The 17,013-nt window shown below is 40.4% G+C and overlaps 1 long non-coding RNA gene across 1 annotated transcript in view; it reads left to right on the top strand.

Annotated features, from left to right (window-relative positions):
* The window catches only part of LOC135320555 (uncharacterized), a 101,284-nt gene extending 85,559 nt beyond the window's left edge, over window positions 1-15,725 (top strand). Inside the window, exons 11-15 of the long non-coding RNA XR_010379735.1 lie at window positions 5,954-6,139; window positions 6,887-7,094; window positions 8,011-8,070; window positions 8,601-8,821; window positions 14,900-15,725. This is a non-coding gene — a long non-coding RNA (uncharacterized LOC135320555). The remainder of the gene's footprint in view (window positions 1-5,953; window positions 6,140-6,886; window positions 7,095-8,010; window positions 8,071-8,600; window positions 8,822-14,899) is intronic.
* Window positions 15,726-17,013: the final 1,288 nt, after the last annotated feature.

Genomic DNA, 17,013 nt, shown 5'->3' with positions numbered 1-17,013 from the left:
GGCTTTCAAAAGCTGACAGATTTGTATTTTAAACTAACTACAAAGTTATCTTCTAGAAGTTGGAATTCCTAAACTTGTGAAGTGCCCAGTAATCCAGGGGGTATGTGTCTGTGTCTGTGTGAACGTTTGTGTGTGTGACTTCAGGAATCTAGAAATAAGTTTCATATGGACTTCTGATACCTTTCTCCTACAGTTCAAGGTATAGGCATATATTTACACAAATAAATTGATATTCTTTTGTCATTTGGCATATTGGTGGGAATAAGAGTTTCTCATACTTGTTTCAGAAGGGTTGGGGAGCATGAGCTCAGAAAACGGGAGGAGAAAGAGGCAGGGAGACACTTCACACTTTGTGCAGGATATGAGAAACAGTAGCTTTTTTTTCTCTTTTCTTCTAAAGCAAACTGGCACTGAATTGTAACCTACTATTACCCAGAATTGCTTTTCTGATCAGATACAAGTGCCTCAGATTTTTCAAGGCAACATGAATGATGAAATGTGTTTTAGCAGTTATCATTAAAAGTAGTTTTATTTTTCAAGTAGAAGGCTATAGCCTGTTCTTCCAGCGGTACATGAAGTCCTCATTGATCTATGTACATGATCTATGTGCTTAGTTTCTTTGTTTTTTTTTTTTTAAGTGCTTGTTTCATTGTGGTGTGAATGAATGTTTAAAATTTCTGGATTTTGATCTTTAGAACATGCTGATTTATCAGAGCTGTTAAAAACCTGATTGTTCTTTGGTCCTTGTTTGTTGGGGCACCCTATTGATTTCTGTTGTCTGTTAAAGCGGGAAATGCTTCCTCTAGCCTGCAGATCATTAAGTGAATGGTTTGCAGTGTGCCTTTAAAATTATTTGAATGCATTGAGCATGTTTGTCCAGTGAATTCTGAATTAACTCATTCTATTGACTTTGCTTTGGTTCTGTGGCTTTTGCTCCTCTCCACAAGAATTTGAATTCTCTGTTGCATTTTGTATACGTGTTCTTAACAGGGGAAGAAATTTTGCATTTTTTACAGAGGTGGCTTTTCCTATCCCCTCTGAATGCCTTCTATAATTGATACAATAGTAATCTGTTATTGCAGTGCATAATTCTTTCATAAACTATTTTTTGGCATAATCAGAAACAATGACAAAGTATGATAATAAAAAATATGAAAACCTTCCTTCCTTTGAAGAATAGAAATCAGGTGGTCAGGCTCACGCATGCTTTGTGCCTGACACACTTACTCTCATGTCATTGTGTATCATGATTCGGAGATGGAGTTGCTCCAGGTTTATAGATTTTTGTTTTAACATTTGTGTTGAATTCTTTCTCCAGGCTGATGTTTCCTGTTGCTTTTGTGGAAAGAGTAGAAGGGAAACAAATCCTTTGTTTTGTTTTCAGGAGGCCTGAGTTGATGAGAAAAGGGTTGAGGGTGGGCTGAGGAAAAGAGTGACACTCCCTCTCCTCCCGGCTGAAATTGATAAACAAAGAAATCAATTAAGTGTATCGGTATTTGACCAATAGAAGTTAGAGAGCCCAAAATGGCTAGATATGCCCAATGGAAATTACTGAATTCACCTGCAGAATTATGTGCTTTACCAAGTAGAAGCAACTTAGAGCAATCAGAAAAATCAGTAATATGATGAGATATAAAAGGAATATTATATCTTTTATTTCTGAAACTTTTCTACGGTAAGTTGTGTAGAGCTAAAATTAAGTTTCAAGCACCAGGAGTTAAGAGTGTGGGTAGTTCTGTAGGATCGTTATTCACGGATGTGCCTAGACCCTGCTAGAGTGGCTGAAGATGGCAGGAAAAGACCCAGAGGCAGGATTTGTCATCCTAGGGTGTCCTCCATAATGGTTCCATGTGGGACCCCATGATTGGTTTAACAAATTGTAACACACTCCAGCCTCCTGTGAACTTTAAGAAGAAAAATATATGCTTAAAAACTGCTTTGCAAGCAAGTGCCTGTACATCCTCACTCCAGTCTCCTTGCCTTAAAAAGCAGAGACAATGCTTTGCTTGCATAGTTGAGCTTTTAGATAGCACTCTGCTGGTTGCAAAGCAAGAACCGAGGCCCTCAGCTATAAACGCTGAGCTTGTGTGCTGTTAGATAGTCTATGATCCACAGAACAAGGACCTGGCTGGTCTGGTGGTCTGCTTTGTAATTCACATGTCTAAAAATGTATCTTGCTCCCCTCACCCCATGACTTCCCTAAAGATACACTAATCCTTTGTACTCATTGTGTATTCTACAATCTCTGCTTCATACTGTCTTTCCCGAAGTTCCTATTACTATCACACAACTGTTAATGAATTTTTCCTTTGATTATACACAATAAATAAGGGTGCAATTGAGAGGCTCGTGGAGTTGGCTCCCTACTCCCTTTCGATTTATTGACTTTTTCCACAGAGACTTGAATAATCATTCCATGTCGGTAAGAATTCTGCCAGCCAACCCACAGTTCCAGGTGAGAAGGATGCAGGTTTATCTCTCCTACCCGATGGAGAGAGAGGAGAGAATTGAGATATGCTCCCCCATGGTCCCTTCCTGTCCCACGGCCACTGCAGTTCACCTGCAGCCTTCTGGCCTCTGCTCAGAGGGCCTCTGTCCCAGGACTGACTGCAGCTTTTTCTTCCCTTGTCAACATTTCCTGTGCCTTTCAGAAGTTGGTCTCTTCTCTGCAATTCAACCCTGGTAGATGTGATGGTGGTCAGCGTGCTGGTGGGCAGTCCTTTGGGGACTCCCAGGAGACATGCTGATTCTCCTGAGTCTCTCAATCGGGGTTACAGAACAGTCGAGCACCGAAGGAAGCCCATTCACGTGAGGTCAACAGAGAATTTTATCACTTTCATTTTATTTTTAAATTTTCAGTGGAGAAATTATTTGTAGCAAACTGTTCCAGATATTCGGCCGCCTGCTTTCCTCACCACCATTTCCTTGTTGGCTCTGGTGCTTGTTTTAAGAACCAGGTTTCTTCTCTGGTCATTTGTAGCAGCTGGGCTTGCCGAATCCTTGATCTGCATTTGAAGCAGAATGCTTCTTCCTGATGTGAAACAGATTTTCTTATTTCTGAATATTTCGTGTACACTCAGCAACTGTTTCAAGTGAAATGCTCTTGTCCAATTTCGGTTAACTCACATTTGCTTATCTCCTACTTTCATGCTGAGGGCAGTTTCTTCTTCCTCTAATAAAAGTTAGCAATTTGCATTTACTAGGGAAGGTACTGGCCCGAGGTGCTTTTTTTCTTACCAGTTTTAATACAATTCAACCATTTAAATATACAGTCGTTTTTACTCTATGCCCAGAATTGTGCATCCCATTTAATCTTAGAATATTTTCATTCCCCCAACAGGAAGCCCCGTATGCATAAGCAGTCATTCCCATCTTCCCCATCCTCCCCCAGCCCCAAGGAGCCACTCTTCTCTCTCTGTGGATTTGCCTGTGCTGGACATTTCATTTAAATCGAGTCACTTCATGTAAGTTTAACCGTCTATTGTGACTGACTTATTTCACACTGAGTAACGTTATCAAAGTTTGTCCACGTTGTGGCCTGGGTCAGTACTCTATGCTTTGCTATTGCTGACTAATATTCCACTGTATGGCTGGGCCCCACTGTTTACCCATTCATCAGGTGATAGGCAATTGGGTTGTTTCTGCTTTTTGGCTGTGATGAGTAATGTCGCCATGAATATTCCTGTAGGAGTTTTTATGTGGATATTTGTTTTCAGTTCTCTTACGTCTGTGCCCAGACAGCAGAGTTGCTGGGTCATTCAGAAACCAAATGTTCAACTCTCTGAGGACCTGCCAGGCTGTTTTCCAAAGTGGCCACGCTGTGTTACGTCCTCACCAGAAAGGGCTGTGCGCTCCGCTTCCTCTGTGTCATTATTAGTGCTTGTTACACTTTTTTTTTATTATAAGCTATTGTTGTGAGTGTGAAGCGGTTTCTCCTAGTGATTTTGACTTGATTTCCCTTACAGCTAAAGATATTGAACATCGTTTCTTTGTGCTTATTGGCCATTTGTATATTTTCCTTGAAAAATACCATTTCAGATCCTTTATTCACCTTTTAATTGAGTTGCCTTTTTATTGTTGAGTTGTAGGAGGTACTTTTTTTTTTATAGATACAAATTCCTTATCAGATAAATGATTTGAAAAAAATTTCTCCTGTGTGTTGTTTTTTCACTTTCTGGATGGTGCCCTTTGAAGCAAAGTTTTAAATTTTGATGAACTCCAATTTATCTCTGTTTTCTTTGTTCCTTGTGCTTTTGGGGTATTATTTAAAATCTGAGGTATTTTATTTAAAATTTTATATATAAAATAACTTAATTCGTAGGACCGTTCTAGGAGATGGGTGCGGTTGTTGTCCCCAGTGTATGGATAGAAGACTGAGATGCAGAAAATTTCTCTGAAATATCAGTTTCACAGCTACCCAGTGCTGTGGGAGTTCAGGCACTCATGTTCGTCCCAAACATCTGTGATCCTCACCACTATGCTCCACTACTGCCTGGAATCGTTAATGAAAACGTCTTTCCTTTTTTGATTCCTTGTTAGTTTGTTTTCTCATTGGGGACCTCATCTCCTCATTTTCCTTTCGGATATCAGTGTAGATTTATTTTAGGTTTCATGTAGTCAGAAGTATTTCTATCAGTTAACTTCTTTATTACTCACTCTCCAGTGATGATTGTTGCTAGTTGACCTAATCAAGTCATGCTTAAGTCTTTCCTTCTCATGACACTAACAACAGAGTCATGACTTACTGAATGCTCAAAGCAGAAAGTACTTGATTGATTTTATTTTGCTACCCAATCAAACCAATCAAATAAAAACCCGCTGTTGACACAGATTATAAGCCCTCCAGGATAGGGTCACTGTCTTCCTTGTGTTTCATTTATTTGGTCACAGTGTCTGGATAGTGCCTTGCTGTTCAGCAGTTTTGTTAGGAAACGGTGCTCGTGAATCATTGTAAGGACAGAATTTTGACAACAGACTATGTTGTTCATTTCACAAGGGAAAAGATAATATAGAAATACTGCTCAGATCTATTTTAATATTAAGCTTGGAATTTTGAGAACAATTCAAGAAACCATACAAAGATTTTTCACTAATTTTAGATCTATCTTAAACACATTATGGTTGCATAGCAGAGTAACTTATCAAGTAGATTTGACAAGAGGAGTGTATTATTGATTTTTTGTTTTATTTGAAATATTCTATCTGTGATAAAGTAATCAGTGCCTATAAATGAACAAATATGTTTGTATTTCTATGCAACATGGGAGCAGACTTCATATGTTTCTATATAATATATATGACTGTGTGTTTTAATCTGTCTGTCAGTGTTTTTATAGTTTTTCAGCAATGTTGTAACATTAGAATTCTAAGAAATTCACTCCCGATACTACTGCAGTTTGTACTGTGTATCCTGTCTTATGTATGGGATTCCACTGTCCCCTAAGTGAGGAATTTCCTCTCCTATTGAGTTAGAAGCAGATTTAAAGGAACTGTGATTTCTAGGCGTTTGCTCTCCATGTGTTTGCACTTGGGTGTCAATCACAATTTTCCCTTTCTTGAGTTTTCATTGTTCAATTAGAATTTTTGAAAATAACTATTAATATGTTTCACTAGTCTCCCTAGTAACTTGATGTTTTTGTGCTTTTCAGTTTTCAAATTATGAAAATTGTAAATGCACACTTGTTTTTAAGTAGTCCTTTTTCACTAGATATTTGTTTACCTCTTTATAGTTAAAATAATTTTTTTCCCAATGAATGAATCACTGTGCATATTTTACAAGATACCTTTCTTTTTATTTTTCTTATTCTAACAGGTATATTCATTGTAGAGAATTTTGAAAATAAGGATAAACCCAGTAATAACTTAAAAATGGCCTCTAATCTCACCTGAAGATACAGTTGTAAGGTTTGAAATTGAGAATTACAAGTCCTCTCATTTTTTTCTTTTTTTCAAGTACGTTTTGGTTACTGAGTCCCTCGAATTCCCATATGAATAGTAGCAGCAGCTAGTCAGTTACTGCAGAGGAGCCCGCTGGGATTGTGATCGAGACCACGTTGAGTATACAGATCGCTCTGGGGAGCACTGCCATCCCAAGAGCGCTGTCATCTGATCCAGGAATGTGCGTGGTGTGTCTGTCCAGGTATTTAGGTCTTCTTTAATTTTTTTCAACAATGCGTAGAGTTTACATAGTATTATTTTACCTTATTTTTTTGCCTTTATACTGAGTACAATTGTGCAAGGTACCAGGATCAGAATTGTATTATAGCCCCGCCACTTGCTGCCACCATGTACGCTGCACTCTTGCTTTGCCCTGTGTAAAATCTTGCACAAAATAGGACCTAAGTAACTCTCTCTTGAATGAATGATTATATGATAGCTGGATGATGCTGGAGAGTCCTTGTGATGATGTCTTTTTCCCAGACTTTCCCCTCTTCTTAACTATGCCTTTTCTCTTCCTTTCCTCCAGCCTCGGTTTCAGCCTGCCTGTGGCATTGATTTTCCCTGAGTGTGGACTCTTCCTTTAACTAGTTCACGATAATGTTTCATGCGGGCTATGAAAACTTGCTAGATGTCAAGAAATAGCAAATTCACTGCATGCTAGTATTTTTAGTCTGTGGTATTATATTATCCATTGAAATTAAATCAGGCTGACACCCTGAGCTCTTTTCTCCTTCCTACGGGTGATACTTCTCTGGTTGCTGTCTGTGCCCTTCCCCCAGACTTGGTTTTGGAGTTGAGTAAGTCACCATCAGTGGAGCTCTCTCTTTAAAGATGAAGAGAACATTTGCACCTTCTCCCTGGTTGGGGACTGGATGAGATGAGGTAACAGATAAAGAATGGAGCCCCATCTCATTCTGACCCCTGCTCTTTCCGTTCCTTTCTCCAGGGGAAAAGAGTACAATTCAAAAATATAAAGATTGTGAGCTAATGAGATAGACAAGACAACCGAACATTTGTTAAATATCCTTTCATGCCGGAAACAAATGTATTATACACACAAAAAGCACACAAATCACGGTAGTACTGCGGTTACAAACGTGGGTCCGAGTTCGAGTCCTGCTCTGGAGTGACCAGTCCTGTGAGATGGAGAACTGGTAGGTCGGCTTAGCCTCTCCCGGACTTGTTTTCTGTCCTGCAGAGATGGGGCTCGCTAGGCGTCCCTCTCCCGTAGAGGTGCTGTGGGGTGTAAATGGCGCGCGTGGGCAGCCCGAGCACAGCTGCTCATTCCTCGTAAGGGCAGGATAGCATCGCTTTTGCGATGACAGCTTTATGACCGTCCCGTGTAGACTCTTAGTGCTCCGAAGGGATGCCTTGTGGTTTGGAGATGGGATTCTCACTTCTGTAAATACCCAAGGATTGTGTTATTGGGCCGTGCTGATTTGAATCTATTCTTTAGAAAGTACATATTGTAGATATATTTTTCAAGCATGCATGCTTTCTTCTTTTATTATTTATAGTTCTACCCTCTCTCTTGGTGTGACTTTTCATGGAATCCAGGAAACAGTCCTAAGCCACCTGCCTCTTCACACTTCTCCGTGGTGGTTTTCTTCCCTGACTAGAAGAGGGTTCTGCATAGGAAATTTTCTTTGTTCCCCTTTTCTTGGAGTCACTCTGTCTCCCCAACTCTCACCTGTCCATCTGTCCATTTCTCTACCCACTGATTCTTCTGACTTGTTCCAAAAAGCATTTCAGGCAGCTTACAGAAGAACAGATACCAAATAAACAGGTGAGAAAATGGGGCCAAGTTCAGACAGTGAGGCTAGGAGGCGAGCCTGTGTGAGAGTTGCAGGCGTGAGACACACGCCTCAGGCCTGTGACTTATAAGATCGACAGCAACAGTGTGCCTGAGGCTCCCAGCAGACACAGGGAAACAGGGTTTGTGGGAGATGCTCACTGGCTGTGAAATAAATAAGTGGCTTAGGAGATGCCCAGCCTTTCCAGCTACTAAGGCTTAGGAGAATATTTTGAGTTTCTTCCAAAATCAGAGTATTGCATCTTTTCTTTTTTCAGAGTTCTATGTATAGTTGGTTACATTCTATACCTGGAAATTTCTCCAAAACTGCTTCCCACGTGAGTCCCATGGCTCGGGAATGGGGTGGTTCTGCTCATTGACGGGTGTAGGCCAGAAACAGAAAATGACAGCCTCAAAGGAGCCTGGGATTTGTCAGTTATGTTTTGTCAGTGCTGTAGATTTCAGAAAACGCTTTCACCGTTTCTCTCCATCTGAGGTGGCAGCGTGCTCTCTTAGCAGCATAAGGAGCTCAGGGCCACGGGATGGTGGGGGCTGACTGCACTGCTATCAAGACAGATGTGCCAGTCACTGCAGGCGTGGTGATTTTACATAGTGCATTTCATGTTCTTTAATAGGTTTCAACAGGTAGTTAATTAACTGAGTTAATTAACATTTAAGAAATATGATGCTTTGTTGAAAAGACAGTTATAGGCAGAATATAAGTTGTGAACCCTTTAAAAACGGTTTCATTACTGAAATTTTAATAGGGAAGGTTTAGTTTATCTTATTTACACCTCTCTTCAAAAGTAACAAAGAAACAAGACAGAAAAAGCAGAGGATGATTTCTGTTCTTCCTCTCGGCTTGCAGGTGCCCTCACCTCCAGTGGCATCCATCCAGACACCAGCACTGACACTGGCCGTGCTCACAACTGCCTTAGCCCTGAAGACACAACTGACAAATAGAAGGGGGCTACGCCCTAAGACAGCAGGTGCTCTTACTTTGTGGGTCCTTATGTAACTGCGCGGTGTTATTCAGGATCGCCCGTTCTACACTTTGTGACGCTGCTGCCGTGTCTCCTAGTTATTTCTGTAAGTACTAGTGTAATTTTTTCAATGTGTGGTACTAGACATCTAAAAATGCTTTTTTCAGATGAAAAATAATGTGTATTTAATATAATAAGTCTGAAAAAAGGGACAAAAGTGTCTATCCTGGTCCCACTACTCAGAGATAATAATTAACACTTTTACATCTATTTTCTGTTCTTTTCATCAGTGTGTATTACATCTGTCATAAAAACCAGCGAGCACTCTGTGCCTGTTTACTGTGTGGAGACATCCATTTTCCATTCGGCTTATTACACGTTTTTCTACAGTATTCTCTCTCCCCTGGCATGATTTTTAATGACCAGTATAGCATTCTGTCTTGTGGAGGCATCGTCCATTTTACTTCGGACTTAAATAAACTTTTAAATTCCAAGTATATTTAACTGAAATACTGAAAAGAGAACTGTGGTGGTACCGAAAGGCCCCTACATCCCTTCCCCTTTTTTTCCTGAGAGTAAAAACTGCTGACAATGTGGTGTATATATTTCATGACCTTTATGCCTGTCATATATATATACACATACATACATACATGTATATGAGAAATCTATGTATATGTGTGTGTATATATGCTGTATTGAAAAATAAGGCCACACTATATGTTTTGTGCAGCTCGGTTTATTCACTGAGGTGTATATCATAGACGTCCTCCCACTCCAGACTCACCCGGTCCTTTCAGATAGAGTAGAGGGGTCTCCTGATGTGCAGTAGATTTGGTCTCTTGTGTAAGGACACCTTTGGTGGGAGAGTACTGTGGACAAGGCCTTGGACCACGCCAAAACGCCTGCCCCTTAGTGCCCACAGCTCGCCTTGATTTACCGCATCATTGTCTTGATGGTGGATACTTAAGTTTTCTCCATTTTCCACTGTCAGAAAGGGTGTTTGACTGGCGTCCTTCTTGTACAAACATTCCTGTGATCTTGTATGAGTATTCCTTTAGTTAAGGTTTCTGGAAATTTAGTCCCTGGATGTGACAATTACATACATCACAGGCTCCTTTCAAGTGACTCTAGAAATTCCTTCTCCTGCGGGGAATGAAAAGATGTAGAATAACTTATGTAACCAATTCTCTATCGCTGGATATGATTTCACTTCAGCTTTTCTTCCCACCATTGTAAAAAGTGCTGTGTAAATGCTCTGATGAGTAAATCTTTTTGAACTGATTTTTTTCTAAACGAAACGATTCCTAGAAGGGGAGTTGAATCTGTGTGTACACACGTTTATCAGAGTTTACATATCCATTGACATGTCGTCCTCCAAACACGTTGCTCACAGTTTGTTCTCTCACAGATGGACACTAGCTAGAACAACTTTTAAAAATATTTGCCAATATGATGAGCAAAAGTGCTTTTTCATTGTTTTAGTTTGCATTTGATGACCAATGAGGTATTCAGCATTTTTCACTTATTAGCCATCTGACTTTTAAAACGTGAATGATCCCTTTTGTCCTTCGCACACAGTTAAGTGAGGGAGCTTCTTGTTGCTTTGTGACAGCTCTTTGTATGTTATGAACATTAACCCCTTGACTTCATCAATATGTATCACGCAGTTTTTACTTGTCATTTCTTGCCTTTCATTTTGTTCAGTAGGTTTACTTTTGTTGTGGCCCAAAATATACTTAAGATAGTAAATGTCTTCTTTTTGGGTTTTATTTTTGGTATTATTTTAGAAATACTTTCTTATAATGGTACAAATCTCTTCTGTAGGTTTTTTAATCTCTAAGATGGAGATGATAATAGTACTTGTTATAGTGAGGAGAAGTTGAATTAATATGAGCAAAGAGTTGCATTTGCTGTTATTAGTACTTTTTAATATTTACATCACTATCTGTAATTTTTCTTTGGTCATTATGACAGGAATAGAATTTGTTCTTTCCAGGTGATTCTCTGATTTTCCCAGGACAATTATTGAATTCATACTTTGCTCTTTGATTTGAAATCCCACATGCACAAAATACTTATGTACACTAAAGTCTCTTTTTGAGCTCATGGTTTATTTCTGTCAATCTTACTTTATTACTCTAGCACCATAACTTACATATTGTAAAAATTTATTTAATATCTGACAGTGTGATTTTTTTTTTGATTCTTTTCTTCCATCCCAATTTTTCTTGGCTAGTATTATGACTTTATTATTCCTGAAGAATTCTAAAATTCTTTGTTCAAGTTAAAGAATAAAAACAGATAAGGGTTTTCATAGGATTTTTTAGTAAGTTTTGAATTATCTTTAAAAGAGCATTCATTTTACAAAGCTGCTTTCCTCCATGCAATATGTTGATGTCTCTACATTCACATCTCTTAATTTACCCCTCAGTATACTCCTGTATTTTTCTCCATGTACAACATGGGCATTATTTTTGAGTTTAGCCCAGATTATTGTTTATGTTTTACTTAATTTTGTAAGTGAGAATTTTTTGCAATTATATTTTTTAACTCTTCAAACTGACACCTAGGAAGGCAGATTCGGATTGGCAATACTCACTTTGTAACTTGTCATTTAAAATTGTAAGAATTAAATACTTGTTCCAGAATCCTTTCTTTTCTGTTTTTCAAAATTTGTTTCCAAGATTATCAAAGTGGTCGTAGCTAAGTAGTGTATTTGGGGAGACTGATGGAGAGAGGTAGTGTGGCTCATGTACAAACTGTGAGCATTTTCATGGCTGCCTTTAGGCTGGAGAGGCCTCCGAAGAGCCCAGGTTAGACCAGGGATGGCTTTTTATGCACTTGAAAGCCAGCATTCCTGCCTTTGTGGAGAAGCCTGTTGGGCGTGACAGGTAGATGATCAAGGTCCGATGGAGGCCATTGGCTGCACAGAGCGCTGTGACTGTGAGAACTGGCGACCATTAACATGGGAAATGCTTGGCGCCAGGAACACTGCAGGGGAGCTGGGGAGCCTGTGTGTTAAGGATTTTCCAGTCCTGGGAGTGAGAAGAGCAGACTCTGCATTCAGATCTGAGTTTGAATTCATCCTCTCTTGTTTAATGGTCCTCTGACTTTTGTCAAGTTATATATCCGCTTTGAACTCCTGTTTTCTTGTGTCTCAAAATAGGAGAATTACGGCCTGCTGCTAGAGTGTTTGATCAGGGTAAATGATTTGTGTCTATAAGATGCCACGTACTGTCACAAGTTCAGTGAGAAATGGGCTGTTGCCTCTTCTGCAACTCAGTGTTCGACAACACACCTGGGGAAAGCCAGTCCCTAATTTGTGTGTGATGCAAGTAGGAACAAAATTAATGTCTTGCCTTTCGCTAGCAGTATTCTTACTCCTTTGCTTCATTTACTTCTTTCCTCCTTTCATTTCCCCTTTCCCCTCCTCCACCAAAAGAACCTGAGAATATCTCAGAACACTAGATTCAAATTACTTTAAAGGTTGTCTCATCCTCATGAAATGACAGTAACATAAAAAAATCTGTACACATCCCAGAATTCATTGTATTTGATTTACGCACACACGCGCGCGCACACACACACACACACAATCAGGCTACCTCCCACTTACAGAGGAAGAAGAACCACTTATTCTGAGTTTTCATTCACTGACCGTGAGAGCAAAGTGTCTTATGCAGACTTTCACCTGGCTTCATGCATGGTGTTTTTAGTTGGATTTCTGCTTTGTGGCCATAGAATTATTCTCCTAACAGAAGAGAGGAAGTGGAGACATAGACATTCTGCTCAGATATTGGTGTCATCATATTTGAGTTGGGAAGGACTTAAGACAGCATAGAGTCGTATCTGTTTATGGGTGAGAATCCATGATAGTGTAACTTGGACAAGAACCTGGATCTTCTGCCATCGTGCCCACGAGGGTGAAGAGGCAACTTGGTGGGGGATGGCAGTGATCCTTCTTGCTTGAGTTCCAGGGTCTTGCTAGTTTTCATTGCTCACCTGCCTTTAGTTAAGGTCCATGTGGCCTCTCATGGGAAGGTCACGCTGTTCTGATAAAGTTACTAATCAGCAAAAAGCTCTGGACCCACTCATATTTCCCAGAGTTTTTTCTGCTGACCTGCTGACACTTTATATAAATGAGACCTAAGAAACTACTGGATATAAAATCCTTTGTGTTATCCTCGAGTTCCATAGGAATGGGGTGCTGTCTCAGGCTGTCTAAGGCTAGATCTGAATAAAGATAGGGTGATAGGCTTTGCTGCTGGACCCTCCACAATCAAATGTGTTTTCCACCTTAGTGTTTAGAATCAGGCAGATGAGCTCAAATCTTGCCTTTACCAGTTATTAGCTTAGTGACCTTGGGGAAGAAACTACTTAATTGTGTTCAATTTTCTTTGTTTGTAAATAAGTTAAGTATTTATTTTAAGGTTTTTGATTTAGAGTTGAATGAGTTAATTTCCTCATTTATACCTAAAATTCATATCGCGTGGCTCTATGATGGTGCCTTGGTTGTTGATTACTAAGGCACTCGGCAGGGAGAAAGGGGGTGGGGGACCCCTGGATTCTAGAGCTTATTATATTCCAGGATATGCTTGTAAAAGACTGGATGTGCAGTGGATTTTTAGTAAATATCCATTCCTTTCCTAATCCGCATTGATTGTGTATATATCTTTATATTAATATATGAACAAATTTATAATGCAATTTAAATCTTTCTGTAGAATTTAAAATATGTAGTTGTAACAAAAATACGTGAAATAAAATGATTTCACTTTTATTTTCTTTTCAATAAGCAAAACAAAATAAAATAGAAAAGAAAAAAAAAGGTTTGAAGGAGTAGAAATAACTTTCTTTCCATAGAATCAATTCCCTAACAAAGGTTTTTTGGTTGTGTTGTTAAACAGCATATAAAATTGATAGGTTGTGACATATTGGAAATGAGGAAACAGTGGAGACATACTACCTCCAATGAAGTCATTTAGTTACCACGTCAAAACTAGTTCTGCTTCCTGAATGACAGGCCAGTAAATCGGGAGATGAGGTGTTAGAGCAAGGAATAGTGACTTTATTTGAAATGCTGGCAGACCCAGAAGATGGCATACTGATATCCTGGAGAACCCTCTTCCCCAAGTCAGAATTCAGTCTCCTTTTTTACTAAAAAGGGGCGGGGGTGTGGTTGGTTGTTGCAAACTTCTTGCTGTATGAATTGATTTCCTTGGAATCCTTTGTTCTTGCAGCTGTCCATGTGGGTCAAATCATGGCACCCCTGTAAAACCTCAAAAAAACAAAGTTTATTCTTTATTTTGCAACTTGCCATCTCTACATAAGTGTAGAAGAGCTAACATCCTTAAAGATCAGAGCCCGCAAAATAGGCCGTCCTGGATATTTCAGGCTAAAGGCAACTTTCTTTTACAAAAGGTGCAGAGATAACAAGTCTTAGCCTAGAAAACAGGGTACAGGTTTAAAGACAAACGAACACATCTAACATGGAGTCAAATTTGTTCTTTTCTATTACAATTTCTTTTTCCACCTCATAGATAATTTTAGTAAGAAACATGAGCAATTTTTTTACTTTTGCTTCTTAATAACGGATAAGTGGCCCAACTACAGTTTTGTGAACAGGGATGCTGTGCGGGCATAGGGGTCACAGCAAATTCTTGTTGGGGGTGGTCGACCCTGCAACATGTCTGATGCCCTGTGAGTGTTGGTGAGAGTCCCCCTAACCAGGGGCTCTCTTCAGGAACCACCATGTGGGCATTGACCTCTGGAGACTTCTTTTTCAGCTGTAGGAAATTTTTTTTAGATGCTGTGATGAAAAAATCACTCCAGCTGGGGATAATCAGGGAATAAAGGAAGGGGAAAAGGGCTTGGAGTAGTGTAGAAGAGAAGGACAGAAGATCAGGGAGCCTGGGGGCTTGGGGGCAGGGCCTTGGGAGAGAGAGTAGCAGAGGTGGGGAGGGGCCCGGCTCCAGAACCAGCTCCTGCACCTTTCCCTGCACCCAAGCCTCACAGCTTTTAATTGGGCCCAAGACTCTTTCCTGTCTGGATGTCACCCTGGGCAGAACGTTGAGAATCGAAGGTAAGGTGTGGGCAGCACTCACCTAGGGGGTCACTGAGGACTTGGTCAAGTCCACAGTGCCTTTTCTAGTCATGTGTCTTCACCTGTTCTTTATCTCAGGATCTGAGAAGCAGGAGCAAGGAACTCAGGGAGAGATCCAGGAAGACATCTGACTCTGTTAAGAGACGACAGTCACAGCGACACGGGGAGCGAGGACACTTGCAGCAAAGTAAAATGACTTCACAACTATTGCATCAGAGCTGCAGGTGTGAGAGAGCCTAAGCCTGTCTCAGAGTGCAGGGGACAAGAGGAAAGGAATGGTAAAATTAACACTGACAATTGAAATTTTGTTAAATAGCCTGCTAATATTAATTGTATCAAATGAATGTATGCAGGTGTATTTCTATGATCATTTATAGGTACACACAACCCCACCAGCCCCTCTTTCTCCCATCGGGGATGGGCTTTCTCAAGCACAGTGCCCCTCCTGGTTGAGTGGGCCACGCTGCGGGTCCTCGTCTGGGGCCAGGCTGCTGCAGGACACTGAGTCCCCGAGGCACGGCCTGGGAGACATGACAGGAACATCTCTGCTCATAACTGAGAGCCTCCGTTTCCCCCTGCAGTGTAAGAATGCCGGTGACTCAGTTAGAAGCATGCATCCAACCCGTCCTTCCGTGTCATCACCATCTAGAATCGGTGCCTGAATCTTCTGAATTTCTCCAGAATGTGGTTTAAAATCACCTTCGACAATTGAGTGTGTGTCCTCTTACAAGTGGAGGAATTGCTGCCGTTTCCCTGGAACTTACTCACCACTAGTCCATCTGATTTTTCTGTGCTAGGATTCAGTATGGCATGCTAAAAATTCTGCAGTCAGATCTTGAAACACTGATGAAGAGGATTATTTATTTTATTTCTTTATATGATAGTGTTTTACTTTCAAAATTCAGAGTTTTCGGTTCTTTCAAAAAAATTTTTGGGGGTTGGAGAAACAACTTTGCTCTTACCATCTCTGTGACCTGTTGCTTTGTGCCTCTCACCTGTCTTCTGTCACTTGTGAGGTGGTTCCATTTGTGACCCTGTCAGGGTTGTTCATGTTATAAAACATATAGTCTGTTAAAGTACAGTCCCTTTTACTCCGAAGACATTCCACAAATACTCCTTAAATCTGGGTGTGGTTTTAAGAAGACAGAATCATTAGAACATGTACTTGCAGGTTGCTAGTGCAAAATCCCCAAATCAATAGTCTAGCTCAACATCTAAAATCTTTCTAATCTACCTTGGGTTTGTATGGATAAGTGAAGCAGTTTGCTAAGAACTCAAGACCAGGGTTAGAATACAGGCTGGTGTAGCTCAGCAGGTCCTCCCAACCTGATGCTCTGCCAGAGGGAGGGGCCGAGGGGAGAGGGCTTGTCCTGCCCTCCCTGAGCTGACAATTTGATGGCAAAGATCTTTATCAGGTGAAGAACTGGGAGTTTCTTCTAAGAAGAGTGGGTTTGAAAAGAGTCCTAAAACCGCGGGAGTGACACAATCCCTTTTGTCTCAAGTACGTGAGAGCGGCTGTGGGGACACTTGGGAGACTCGTGAGTCCAGGTGTGCAGTGTTGGTGGCTTCCACTTGAGCGGTGGGACGGTCAGTGTGTAAAAGCGAACAGATTGAAGGCATGTTTAGATGGTAAAAATGAAAGGATGAATGCTGTCTGTGAAGGTAGGATGGAGGAAGGCCCAGGTTTCTGGGTGGATTAATGAGGTAAGTGATGGTCCTGCTGTGCTCTGAGGAGGGAAAGCTGCAGAGGGAACTCTGGGGGAAAACTGATGAGTTCAGCTGTGGGTGAAGTGAAAGGCTGTTAGATGTGTGGACTGGGAGATCTGGTGAGAGCAGGTACTGAGTAGGAGGAGGGGAGAGAGACCTTCAAATCATTTTGTCTTGTGAACATACAAATAAGTATGAGTAATGACACACAACACCTCTATATTCTGGATTAAAACCCAGTAACATTTTTCTATATTGACTACAGAGGTTCTTAATTATTTTTTAATAGAAATAAAAAAATAGAAACAAAATAGTGAAGTTAATGAACATCTTAGAGTTGATGTGTGTCCTTGTATGTATTTTGATACCTCATCTGTTTATAACCATAATCTACAAAAAGTTAGCTTGTTTAGCATAAGAGTTAAACAGAGGGACGTGAAACACACTGTTGGGGGTTGAGGCTGATCACCTTGGGCAAACTATGT

This window comes from Camelus dromedarius, unplaced genomic scaffold (genome assembly GCF_036321535.1).
Source record: "Camelus dromedarius isolate mCamDro1 unplaced genomic scaffold, mCamDro1.pat HAP1_SCAFFOLD_14, whole genome shotgun sequence".
NCBI lineage: Eukaryota > Metazoa > Chordata > Mammalia > Artiodactyla > Camelidae > Camelus > Camelus dromedarius.
The sequence above is the reverse complement of the archived record's forward strand: the minus strand, read 5'-3'. Positions and strand labels throughout refer to the sequence as shown.